At 50.1% G+C, this 14,057-nt stretch overlaps 1 protein-coding gene and 1 non-coding gene across 2 annotated transcripts in view; both read left to right on the plus strand.

Annotated features, from left to right (window-relative positions):
* The window catches only part of LOC134980794 (uncharacterized), a 377,631-nt gene that overhangs the window by 240,404 nt on the left and 123,170 nt on the right, over positions 1–14,057 (plus strand). The window lies entirely within an intron of this gene.
* LOC134981729 (5S ribosomal RNA) lies at positions 5,282–5,400 on the plus strand. Its single transcript, XR_010190741.1, has one exon. It is a non-coding gene; the product is annotated as a 5S ribosomal RNA (ribosomal RNA).

A 14,057-nucleotide genomic window follows, 5' to 3' on the forward strand; every position in this document is an offset into this window, starting at 1 on the left:
CTCCTCGAGCGTCAAGGGCGCCTCCAGCAGCTCACAGGCCTCAGGGGAGAGTGCTGGCAGCGCAATACCCCCCAGGTAGTGCGAGATGTCTAGAGCAGAGCACGTCAATTGTGAGCTATAAACTCCAGAGTAATAAGATCTAAATAACTGCGCAATGTCCGGCGTGGTGTCAACAAAGGAGCCATCCCCATCGGACATTTGGGTGATCGTAGACCCAGGCCGATCGTATTGTATCAGACGGGCCAGGAGTCCCCCCGTCCTATCAGCCTGCATATAAATATTAGTAGCCTTAAAAAGGAGGGAGCGTGAGTTTTTATCGGACAGGTGGGCCATCCAAGTCGACTGAGCCACTAGCCAGCGTACCTTCGTCGCGGGGGCACCATATAGCAGGTATTGGGACTCTAGTTCCCTGGCGTCACTTTCAAGGGCCTGTTCTCTCTCCCTGGAGGATAGTTTATGAGCCACTATGCGTCCAATATATGAACCTCTCAAAAAAGCCTTAAATGAATCCCAAACTATCGTACCCGGGGCTGACCCTACATTATCGTTAAAGTACCCCCCCCCCCCCCCACTGAGTCTCCAGGTCGCTGCAGTCACCTAGCTGGGTCAGCCAAGAGGGGTGCAGCTTCCAATTAGAGTGCCCCCTCTGACTTCCCACAGCAATAGTCATCAACAGAGGGGAGTGGTCAGAGACCCCTCGGGCCTCATAATGAATGTCAATGATCCCCGGGACAAGGGCAGGGGACACTAGCATCAGGTCAATCCTGGAGAAGGAGCCATGAGAACTGGAAAAACAGGAGAACTGGCGGGCCGTAGGGTGACGGAGCCTCCACACATCAACCCACTGCAAGCTATCCAAGAAATCTGCAAACTTGGTAGGGCCACCACTCGCCAGCGCAACATTCGGGGAGTGCCATCGATCCAAGGACAAATCTAGGATGTTATTAAAGTCACCCAGGCATATCACTGGGGTGGTAGGAGATGGAGCGATGAAAGAGGCAGCCTGCTGTAGCACAGCATATGAAAAGGGAGGGGGGACATACACCGCTAGTATGTAATAAGGCTGGTAGCTCAGTTTACATTCCATAAATACAAATCTTCCATATGGGTCAGTTTTGATCGACAATAATTCAAATTGCACTGATTTTTTAATCAGAACCGAGACACCCCTAGAAAAGGAAGAATGAGAGGCGTGGTAAGCCCATCCCACCCAAGCCCGGCGTAAAGACAATAACCTATGTCCCTCCAAGTGGGTCTCACTGAGGCATGCAATATCCGGGTCATACTTCTTAATCATATTTAAAACCAGAGATCGTTTGATTTTGTTATTCAGACCTCGGACATTCCATGCCAGCAATTTCAGGTTAATCATGACCCCATGTAGACTCTATGTGCCTCCCGGATAGACATTTCCCAAAATATAACTGAGAACCAACATCATCAATACCAGTAGCACATGACGTACATAAGCCCAGCATTATAATCCATAGCGTCTGAATTAGTAAATATCCTTGCTTCAGAAAAAACTCAGGTAAGAAAAATAACAAACTGGAGAAAGAAAACCAAAAACAGCAGCAAAGAGAGCCGCAACTAGCAGCTTCCCAGTTATCCCTCCCCTCCCCGTACACCCCCCAGAACACCGGCATACTTATATCCCAAACCAACAACCCAAACTACCAAGTGCTAAGAAGGCCTAGATTCTCAACTAAACCTCTAACCAACACCACTTGGACGGAAAGTCTTGAGCCACCAATGCAAAGGAGGGGGGCTCCCCGATCTAAGATCGTTCCCTCCGATAGCCTAAGCCCAGCTTCTGTAACTCAGGAGATCAGTCCGGAGCCAGCTGCCGAGCACCCGGTGCAAATCTGTCCAGCCATTGTGCCGCTTCCCTGGGGGAATTAAAAAACTTGGTCTCCCCATCCGCCACAACCCGGAGCCTTGAAGGAAACAGCATGGAATATGGGATGTTGAGGTCTCGCAGACGCCGTTTAATGGGCATAAACTGGGCTCGGTCTTTCTGGACGTCTGCGGCAAAGTCCGGGAAGGCCGACACCTTGACTCCATTACGGACCAGCGGGCCCTTTGTACGACCTAGGCGAAGAACTGAGTCCCGATCCTTATAATGTAGGAATTTGGCGATGAAGGTGCGAGGAGGGGCACCAGGAGGTAGTGGCCGAGATGGTATCCTATGTGCACGCTCCACCGTGAATTGGGCCGTAAAGGACTCAGTGCCATACATCTCCTTGAGCCAAGATTCGAGGAAGTCCTCCGGCTGCGAGCCCTCTTCTCTCTCAGGTAGGTTTACAAATCTGACGTTGTTCCTGCGCAGTCGTCCCTCTATGTCTAAAAGCTTGGTCTGGAGGGAGGAAACTTGCTGGGTCACCGTGGATACGGACTGCTTCAGGGGGCCACACATATCTTCCAGGTTGGAGACCCTTGTCTCCGCCTCACCCACTCTCTCACGGATACGCTGAACATCTTGTCGGAGTAAGGATAGGTCGCACTGCACCTTTTCCATCTTGTCGGAGAGACGCTGTTCACTGCCAGCTATAGCCTCCAGCACCTGTTGAATAGACGGCGCCTCCGCCGCCTCTGGGGAACCGGCCGCAGATGCAGAGGGGGAGTTCGAGTGGGTCGGAGAGGTTCCCTGGGAAGGAGCCGATGACACACTGGGAGTGGGTTGCCTGGCATATCTTTCTAGTTTGGCCGCGGCCGCACTCTGGCCGCCCTTAACCATATTGGACAGGAGCAGTCACACTCACCCCAGGACAGGGTTTTCAGAATCGAAGTGTAAGTAGAAGGCGGTAGTGTTAGGGTCTCCTGCCCTGTGCTGCCACGTCGTCATGGCAACCGGGAGACAAGTGCTAGTGGAGTAACCTGAGCGCAGCTGATACTCCGGTTCGGGTCTTTTGCTGTGCAGTGGTTATAGGCTCTGTGCACAGCAGGGGATCCGGTGCTGGTTTTTGTGCTCACAGTCTGTGAGGTCTGAGTGGGGCGTGGACAGCACCTGCTTTATAAGGCCTCTTTTCAGAGTAAGCAGATGCTGCTGAATCTTTGTTGGTTAGTCAGTTCATGAAAGTTAGCCAGTACTGTGTAGCTTTGTATTTGTTTGTTGCTTACTGCAAATAGGCCTGGGGATTTGGTATTACACTCTGCCAATCCAGACCTAGCAGTAAGACTGGAGTCAGTCGTTTAGCTTGCTGGGGTTCTGTTTCTACTCTGTGAACTTAGCAAGTTTGCGGCTGTATTCTAAGACTTGCCTGTCTAATCCTGTCTCACTGTGCTAGGTGTCAGGGGTCAGTTTAGTGGCAGTAAGCTAAAACCTGTGCACTGCAAGTGAGAATTAGGATTGTGGAGATTCTCCTTGTGTCTATCATTCCATCTCTGACCAAGGAGTTTACTGCCACACCCGTTGGTAACCCTTTAGGGTTTTGCTGTTGCCCTTAGCAACAGCATTTCGGGTTCTCTACGTATTAAAACACAACATCTTGCTTTCTCCTTCATCCACTAGGGGCCACTGGAGTGTAGTTACAATGGGGAGATAGTAGGTGGTATTGGTAGCTGGCACTTTAAAAATTCTCACACTGTGGCTAGCTCCTCCCCTACTATCTCCCCTCCAAGCCAGTCTTAGTTAAGTGCCCGAGGTAGCTGGTTCACTTGGGTTTAGCTGAAGAATTTTCTTCTTTTTTCTTTATTATTTTATTTTTCTTACAACACACTCACAGACTGGCAGCTCTGCCACTGCCAGTCTGCACCGTGGGAGCTGCCGGCGGGGTCCCATCGCAGCTGCGTGCGGCTAGGGATGGGCCCCGGCTGAGGGAGACACTGAGCTCTCCTGAGTTGGCGGACACCGCTGCGTGCGGCGCGTGTCGCGGCCACTCCATCCAGCAGAAGATTCCGGCAGCATGGCAGCGGTGAGTATCAAAAATGGTCGGACACCGCTGCGTGCGGCTTGTGTCGGGACCACCCCACCACAGAAGATTCCGGCTGGACGCCGCTGCGTGCGGCGTGTGTCGGGGCCGATCCACCAAGAACACAGTGGTGAGTGAAGTATACTTTATTTGTGGTGGCTATGTATGTTTTTAGAGCAATCTGTTTATTGTTGTACAACCCACTCCAGAAGGGCTCTCTGGGGCTGTAATGTACTTTATTGTATCCTTACCTGTCCTCCTCAGGGAGAAACAGACAGGATGATTGGGGGAGGCTGAGTATGTGTTTATACAACCCTGACTGAAAAACGGGTGTGTGTCATTCTGATAACCCTCTGCTCCCCCAGCTCCCCGCACCCCCCGCACCCACTCAGCGCGACTCACAGAGCCGGCACAGGGATCCCGCTCGAGCGCAAAGCAATGTTTAAATTTGGCGCCTTGTACGGAGGGGGCGGAGCTAAGTCCCGCTCTGTAGAGCGAGCTCAGCGCTCCCTGCTCCCAGGCGGCGACTCGCGCTCTGTTCAGCGCAACACTCCCCGGCGGCGGCTAGCAGATACAGGGCTCTACTAGCGCTGTATAGCGGGCTCAGCGCTCAGCGCTCCCCGGCGGTGACTCGCAGGCCCAGCGGAGGGTACAGCTCGCTTCCCGCTTAGTTTTGCAATAAGGCGCCATAGCCGGGGGGCGGAGCTAACTCCTGCTCTGTACAGCGGGCTCAGCATTCTCCGCTCCCCGGCCACTGTTATAGTGTAATAGGCATTTATGTGAGTTTAATGCACATGGTGCTGAGGAGAATGTGATATAGTCAGAGTGGCTCAGCACTAATCCAGTTATCCACTATATAGATTTTATCGCATAGCCCAGAGGAGTTTCACTCTGGCGGCCATTTCCTCCCTGCACAGACCTGGCTTCATATTTGCAGTGTCTCCTATAGCCCAGTGGGCTAATCTTGCATACTCAGAGACAAATACAAATAAAGTCCCAGGTATATTAACAGTTAACCCGCTTTACTCAGCGGGCTCCCAGGTCTCCCCGTCGCTAGGCAACAGCTCTGGGATTTGTAACTTTTCGATACTTCAGGCTGCTGAAATATAGATACATTCCTCCTGCAGTAGAGTCCTCTACCCAGCATTTTCCTACTTGCAAATCAGGGAACCTGCTCTATTACAGTAGCTGGGACTCAGCTCAATAATAATTAAAAGGATCTACTGTGCAGTATTTATTTACCTACGGTGTGTGTGTATATATACATATATAGTTATGTTTGTGCATGTATATATATAGATATATATATTTAAGTGCGTGTAGGTATGTATATAGATAAATCCATAAAATACCAGATATAGGGGATAAAAGCCTACGGCCACACCACCCTGAACACGCCCGATCTCGTCTGATCTCGGAAACTAAGCAGGGTCAGGCCCGGTTAGTACTTGGATGGGAGACCGCCTGGGAATACCAGGTGCTGTAGGCTACTTCCGCAATGTTTTCTAATAACAACATCTTGCACATAACATTTTCCCCCATCTTTCTCACAGGCTGGTCACCATTTTGAAAAGCCAGCGGAACCTCAGAGAAACATCTGGTGCACCTTAATTAGCGGTACACTAAATACAGGGCGGGGTGTTGCCTTCCCTTTATTATTCCTTGTTGTCACTAGTTACTAATGCTATTTGTAATTGTGGAATGCGTGTAAGGCATCAGACAAATAGCGCTGCGGCTCAGTACGCTAGTAGCGGGTATCTGAACAGGGGTTTGAATCCAAACAAAACTTTAAGGAGAACTCCTATAGCCTAGGGCTAAGACTCCTGTCCCACAGCGCAGCGTTGCTGGTTCAGGTCTCCGCTGCTCCAGAAAGTTTATTTTAATCGTATCGGTCACTACACATTATAGTGCAGACCTTACGTAGGGCTCTGTTTATTTAACCCACCTTTTCTCCTTTCGTTTGTCTCTCCTGGGATAGTCGAAGAATTCCCTCTTAGGTGTGAAGTATGCGGCGGAGCCATCTGCTTCGCCCTCCACGCACCTGCACACCCCTGTTTGATCAATGATGCAGGTAATGTCACTATTAACCAGACAATAGCTCATCAGGTAAGCCCTTGGACTTTGGTTTCCAAGGTCACAGGATCAAATCACAGCGGGACCAAACACACCTTCCCAAAAAGAAACTTTGCTAACATTCCATGCATTACTGATGTCTGTTTTCTGTGGATCTGAACCAGTGTCTCAGAATATACAGGTACATAATACAGCAGTTCATCTGATACTGCAGGTAAAGGAGGAGGACACGTCAAGTCCATCAGGGTTCCACGCCATTGACGAAAATGACAGCGACTGGTTCAGTTTCGGATGAGCTGGGCAGGCTCCGGTAGGCGGCCGACAGACACCCGAATACACAATATCAGGTATCAAACAGGGTTTGTTTTCCTATCTTTTCCCCGCAGATGGCAGGAGATGGTATCAGAACCTCTCTAGGGTATACACCTCGGTGTATCGCCGGTCCATCAAGCCGCCGTTTTCCTGAGGCAACCTTGCTCAGGGATCCATCGACATATGCGGCAGCATGGTTCTACCGTATCCGGAGCAGGTAGGTTGGGGAACAATTGTCCTCTAGGTTACAGGATGCTTCGCATCAGGATCAATTGATACTTTGATACAGGTCAGAATCACGATTCTGCTTTATGTTCCTTGGAGGTCTCCATGTCTACAGACTCGGACCCTGCATCTTCGCTTGGGCTGTCTTAACCCGACGACCTCTGGGGCTGCGACAGTGACAAGTAAACATGAAATCCTACGGGGCAGATGGTTCTGGGGAAGGAACTTTCTGCAGGATTTCTTGAACCAATGGAGGTAGGTCCACTTTGATTTCTCCTACTACTGCCCCAGCTCCAAGACAGACCTTTACTGGTCTTCCCTTTAGATTGTTTCGTGCCCTTTCAGGTTTTTGACTCCACACGGGTGATATCTTCGTCGCCAGGGGTTCTCAGGGTAAAAAGGCTGAAGCAGAGGTTCAACATCCTCAGTCCAGTCTGATTTTATGTCATCCTATACACCCATTACACCTGCAGGGTCCCAGGGTAGGCGCAGGTCGATGGGAGAAGGCTTGGGCGGTTACAACCGTCTCAGGAGTCCCTCGGCATGGGTCGGCTGATTTACGATGACAAGAGAGTCATACTGCAGGCTGCGCTCCATAGGTTTCTAACCGCAAAGGGTGTTGATCCCTGTTTTACACATATCATTTGAATTAGGACAGTTCTCAGGCCTTTGTTTTCTTTTCACGTTCCGAAGCCAAGTGGCTCGGACAGGCCTATTCTGGCCTTACAATCCTTTTAGTCTGTGATTGCTAGTTTAAACAAGAAAGGGAGTTTTACGTGTCCCTTGTCTTCAGAGATGCCTGTTTACTGATTTCCGTTGGACAGGCTTTTCTCAGATTCCCCCTTAACAGGATTCTCATTTTCACTGTAAGTCCTTTACTCTTCTCTCTTCCGCTCCCACAGAGTTTAGGAAGATAACAGAATAACTCTTTTTCAAGGGCAGTGGGTGACGTTGGTTCCCTAATGGGACAATTTACTGCTACTATCCCACTCTGTACATTAGGTGGCTTCTGAATATCCGGAGGATCCACGAGCTTCTGATTCGACACAGATCCAATTTATGCTCCGCATAGACGTTTCTCAACACGGTCCGTCAGAGGTTTTTTCATTCCTCGGCACCAGAGACTCTATTTCTTCAGTCAAGTTGCGACGTAATGAGTGGTCGCCTCCATTCCTCTCGGAACGGGGGACAACAATCTTGTTTCCAGATCAAGCCACCAGGTCAGACTCCTGGGTGAGGGAACATGCCCCGGAGTTTTGTCAGCTGGTCCGCTGTGGGCGGAGATTTCGGATCGACCTCAGGGCGTTCTGACTGACTCTTTAACCCTTTATTACTCTCGGACGGCAGTAGCCGTGGAGGCCCTCAGGGCTCCGGGGAGTTTTCTGGTTATTCTATCCTGCCTCCTTTTCTATTTCTACTTCATGTTCAGTAACACAGGAGGGGATTATGCGTGCTAGTCCTCTCGGTGGCGCTGGTTGGGCCACGCATGACTTGAAGATACAGATACGCCTGTTGTCAGTAGAGGAGCCTTGGCTCCTACCTCGACGGGACTGTCTACTTCAACAGGCTCCTTTTTTTTTTTTTTTTTTCTCCTTGTTCAATTTTACACTGGTTTCGGTTACCCGTGTGACTGTTCACGAGACCTCAGAAGGGAGGAGTTCCCTAGTTCGGTTAGGCCTACTGGGCTCCGATTTCAGAAGTCTATTACCTCTTCTCGCTTTTGCCACTTTGGGAAAACTTTATGGAACATAATGAAGATAAAAGGGGGTTTTTCCCCCTTCTTCCAGTTACCATTCATCTTTGGTTTCTCTGGGAGGTTTTTTGCTCCGCTGCGCTTCAAACCACACTGACCGGAATTTTAGGTCTCTGCCTTTTTCGCTTTTCTTCCAAATGAGATTAGCCTAGCGGCCGTAAGTTCGGCCTCTTGTTCAGGGAGTACTCTATTGGCAACTCCCCGGGCTCGGCTTCGGCCTCAGCGGTCGTTTCTTCCAGAGGGGAGGTCCATTTTTCATATAAATCTGACACTAGTGGTTTTCAATCCTCTCTGAATGTTGTCAGGGCTCGTCAACTCTCTCTACAGAGGTCTCAGGCTATTCGATGAAGTGTTTTTTCTTCTTTGCTCTGGACGATGCTCCCGTACTAAATAGCCGGGGCCCCAGCATATGCTGGACAGTTGGATACATCTGATCATCAGACAGTCTTCTTGGCGGTTACTAGGGAACCTCCGTTTTCCAATTCAGCGCGCTTTACGCGCATTGTAAGACCTTCGTGGGCAGCCGCCCGCGGGGTCTCCATGAATATTTTGTCGGGCGGCTACTTGGTCAAACCGACATTCGTTTTGTCAAATTCTACAAGTTTGACACTTTTACGGCCTCTGCATCACTGTTTGGCCGAGCAGTTTTTACAGGACTCTCAGCGCTTTCCCACCCGTTTTTTGGGAGCTCTGGGACGTCCCCATTGTAACTACACTCCAGTGGCCCCTAGTGGATGAAGGAGAAATCAGGATTTTGGTACTTACCGATAAATCCCTTTCTCCGATTCCACAGGGGCCACTGGACGCCCGCCCAGCGCTGTTTCTCCTGATTTTTGTTTGATTAACGATTGCAGATCACCATATGACTGCTTGTTGGGTTCAGGCTAGCCTGGTTTTTTGTCAGGTTCTGTTCCAGGTTTAGTTTGTGTTCGCCTGGTTTACAGGGCGTCGTTAACCTCCTCTACCTTACGGTTTGTTTATTACAGCTCTCCTCGGGCACAGTTTAACGTAGACTGGCTTGGAGGGGAGATAGTAGGGGAGGAGCTAGCCACAGTGTGAGAATTTTTAAAGTGCCAGCTACCAATACCACCTACTATCTCCCCATTGTAACTACACTCCAGTGGCCCCTGTGGAATCGGAGAAAGGGATTTATCGGTAAGTACCAAAATCCTGATTTTCCATCTGTGCAGTTCTAATACAAGGGAGATACCCAGTTCCTTAGCCTCTGGGCTTCTCTGTTCACTTTGTGTGTATTTTGTTACCCTATCACCTTCTGTGTACGTTATGTCATATTCCCCAGTTTGTCTGTGAGTCCATTTGTTTCGCATAACAGTTCAAACACCAGTACATTCCTGCAGACACTGGAGTGCATAACAGTTCTGACACCAGTACTTTCCTGCAGGCACTGGTGTGCATAACATATTCAGCAGCCCAATACTCCTGTTGAAATTTTGTGGGAATATGGAGCATACCCCTCAAAATACGTTGCAACAGGTGGTCGATCAGGTGCAGGTCCTGACCCGACAATTTAATGATTTGTCCATTAAAATGCACACCTCCCAGGCTGCTGGCGGAGCTCCCGCAGCAGCAGCACCTGCAGGGGTTAAGGAGCCGAAAGTAAATCTCCCGGATCGTTTTTCTGGAGATCGCTCGCAGTTCTTTTGTTTCAAGGAGAGCTGCAAGCTATACTTCCGGCTTAGGCCTCAGTCTTCTGGGTCGGAGATTCAGCGGGTGGGCATAGTGATTTCCTTGCTACAAGGAGACCCACAGGTCTGGGCATATGGGTTGCAGCCTGACTGTCCGTCGCTTAAAAGTGTTGATGCTTTTTTTACGGCACTGGGCATGTTGTATGATGACCCTGACAAGACGGCCTCAGCCGAGGCTCAGATTTCGATCCTTAAGCAAGGGCGAAGGCCAGTTGAGGTTTACTGTACGGAGTTTCGGAGGTTGGCCCATGATACCCAGTGGAATGACCCAGCCCTGAGACACCAGTACCGAAGAGGTCTTTCTAACCAGATAAAGGACCAACTGGTACAATATCCCTTGCCTGATAGCTTGGATCAGCTCATGCAGTTATCCATCCGGGTGGATAGACGGCTGAGAGAGCGTAGGCTTGAAAGGGAGACTGAGATTTCCTTCCTTCCCAAGGGAACCTCGGACTCTGAGGAATTTTCTGAGGAGCCTATGCAGATTGGGGCTACCCGCCTCTCCTCGCGTGAGAAGACGCGGAGGAGACAGCAGGGGTTGTGTTTGTACTGTGGGAATAAAGGTCATGTGGTAGTATCATGCCCAGAAAAGCCGGAAAACTTCAGGGCCTGAGGGTGATGGGAAATATCCTGTCAGGCCAGAAGTCAGAATTTCCCAAGAAGACTTTTATCATTCCGGTGACCTTGAAGATCCTCGGTCAAACTGTCAAGACTGAGGCCTTTGTGGACAGTGGGGCCGACGGGGTTTTTATGGACCGCCAATTCGCCCTGAAACACTCTGTTCCCTTAGTACCCTTGGCATCGGAAATTGAGATTTGTGGGTTAAACGGGGAACCATTATCCCAAGGTAAAATTACCTCTTGCACTAGCCAGATTTCTTTGTTTATTGGAGCCACACACTCTGAAAAATTGTCCTTTTATGTGACTGTCTGTACTTTTGCCCCATTGGTGTTGGGGTTACCCTGGTTAAGGGCCCACAATCCTCAATTTGACTGGGTCTCTGGGGAGATTCTTAGTTGGGGTACTGATTGTTTCAGGAGTTGCTTGAGCCTTCCAGTCAGGCTCTCGCAGCTAAATTTGCCAGGATTGCCAGGGTGTTATGCAGATTTTGCGGACGTGTTCTCCAAAAAAGTTGCAGAGGTACTACCTCCCCATCGCCCCTATGACTGTGCCATTGATTTGTTGCCAAATGCTAAGCTTCCCAAGAGCAGGTTGTACTCCCTGTCACGTCCTGAGACTCAGGCAATGGCAGAGTACATTCAGGAGAACTTGGCTAAGGGATTTATCAGACCTTCACAGTCTCCAGTTGGGTCGGGGTTCTTCTTCGTGGGTAAAAAGGACGGTTCGTTGCGACCCTGCATCGACTTCAGGGAATTGAACCGTATCACAATTAAAAACTCATACCCACTGCCTCTCATTTCGGTCTTGTTTGACCAGCTTCGTACTGCCACCATTTTTTCTAAGATTGACCTACGCGGTGCGTACAATCTAATCCGAATAAGAGAGGGGGATGAATGGAAGACTGCCTTTAATACCCACTCAGGGCATTATGAATATTTGGTGATGCCTTTTGGGCTCTGTAATGCCCCGGCAGTCTTCCAGGATTTCATGAATGATGTGCTCAGGGAATATTTGGATAGATTCTTAGTTGTATACTTAGATGACATCCTAATCTTCTCCCATTCCCTGGAGGAACATCGGAAGCATGTACGCTTAGTCCTCCAGAAACTCAGAGACCACCGGCTTGGGGCGAAGCTGGAGAAGTGCGAATTTGAAGTTCAGCAAATCGCATTTCTAGGATATATTATCTCCCCAGAAGGTTTCCAAATGGAGGGTTCCAAGGTACAGGCAGTCCTGGATTGGGTGCAGCCCACTAGTTTGAAGGCGCTTCAGCGTTTCCTGGGCTTTGCGAATTTTTATAGACGATTTATCGCTGGATTTTCGTCTATAGTGGCGCCCTTGGTGGCACTCACTAAGAAAGGGGCGGATGTTGCTCACTGGTCTTGTGAGGCTAAAGCGGCTTTTGCCCGTCTCAAAAGGGCATTTGTTTCGGCCAAGGTGCTGCGACACCCAGATCCAGAGCGTCCTTTTGTGGTGGAGGTGGATGCCTCTGAGATGGGTATTGGGGCAGTGCTTTCTCAGATGGGAGTGTCTGATAATCGCCTTCATCCCTGTGCTTACTTTTCCCGTAAATTTTCGCCTGCCGAGATGAATTATGATGTGGGTAACCGGGAATTGTTGGCTATTAAGGATGCACTCGAGGAGTGGAGACACTGGCTTGAGGGGGCTAAGTTTGTGGTCTCAATTCTCACTGACCATAAGAATCTGGCATATTTAGAGTCAGCGAAGCGTCTCAATGCCAGGCAGGCACGATGGGCTTTGTTTTTTGCTCGCTTTAATTTTTTGATAACATATCGCCCTGGGTCAAAAAACATCAAGGCTGATGCGCTCTCGCGGAGTTTTGCTCCAATCCAGGAGACCACCGAGGAGCCGTTGCCCATTGTTTCCCCATCATGTATTAAAGTGGGCATTACCCAGGACCTCTTATCATTAGTCCTTAGAGCACAGGAGCAGGCTCCTCCAGACCTTCCGGTAGGTCTTTTGTTTGTGCCTCCTAGGTTAAGACAGCGAGTGTTTCTGGAATTCCATGCCAAGAAGTCGGCAGGTCACCCGGGTATTGCCAGAACTCGGGAGTTGCTATCTAGGGCGGTGTGGTGGCCCTCGGTGGCTAAGGATGTGGATCAGTGGGTTCGGGCATGTGACATCTGTGCCCGAAATAAGACTCCTAGAGGGGTTCCTGTTGGCCCATTACATCCACTCTCTATCCCATCTAAGCCATGGACCCACATTTCAATGGATTTTGTGGTGGACTTGCCCAAATCCTCGGGGATGACAGCCATCTGGGTTGTCGTTGACAGGTTTTCGAAGATGGCGCACTTCGTTCCACTGGTTGGGCTGCCATCGGCCAGACGCCTGTCTGAATTATTTATGCTGCATGTTGTGCGTCTCCACGGGTTGCCACTTGATGTGGTCTCTGACCGCGGATCCCAGTTTGTGGCCAAATTCTGGAGGGCATTTTGTTCCGATCTCCAGATTTCTGTCAGCTTGTCGTCAGGCTACCATCCGCAGTCTAATGGGCAGACTGAAAGGGTGAACCAGTCCTTGGAGCAGTTCCTCAGGTGTTATGTCTCCAAGTGTCAGACTGACTGGGTTGCTCATCTGTCCATGGCGGAGTTTGCCTATAACAACGCGGCTCACTCTGCTACAGGGATCTCTCCCTTCCTTTGTGTGTATGGGCATCATCCTAAGGCCAATTCTTTTGACCCCCTGGACTCCACGCCTGGTGGTTCCTCTGTGGTTTCGGTCCTTAGAGGTATTTGGCGGAAAGTGAAGAAAGCCCTTGTGTCTGTGTCATTAGTGACCAAAAGGGTTTTTGATAAGCGGAAAAGACCCTGCAGCTTCAAATTAGGAGACTTCGTCTGGTTGTCTACCAAGAATTTGAAGTTGAGACAGCCATCTCATAAGTTAGGCCCCCGGTTCATCGGCCCTTATAAGATCACCAGGGTTATCAATCCGGTGGCATTTCAGTTAGATCTGCCCCGTTCTTTGGGTATCAATAAAACATTTCATTGTTCCCTTTTAAAACGGGCGATTAGTAATCCTTCTTCCAGTGGAAGACCTTCCCCTCTTCTGATACGTGGCCAGAGGGAGTTTGTTGTTGAAAGGATTCTTGACTCCAAGGTGGTTCGGGGTCGGCTGTCATTTTTGGTGCACTGGAAGGGGTATGGCCCGGAGGAGCGGTCGTGGGTGCGCAGTTGTGATCTTCATGCCCCCAGACTGATACGCTCTTTCTTCTCGCAGTTCCCCGATAAACCCGGTGGTAGGGGTTCTTTGACCCCTCGTCAGAGGGGGGGTACTGTTAGGGTCTCCTGCCCTGTGCTGCCACGTCGTCATGGCAACCGGGAGACAAGTGCTAGTGGAGTAACCTGAGCGCAGCTGATACTCCGGTTCGGGTCTTTTGCTGTGCAGTGGTTATAGGCTCTGTGCACAGCAGGGGATCCGGTGCTGGTTTTTGTG

This window comes from Pseudophryne corroboree, chromosome 12 (genome assembly GCF_028390025.1).
Source record: "Pseudophryne corroboree isolate aPseCor3 chromosome 12, aPseCor3.hap2, whole genome shotgun sequence".
Lineage (NCBI taxonomy): Eukaryota > Metazoa > Chordata > Amphibia > Anura > Myobatrachidae > Pseudophryne > Pseudophryne corroboree.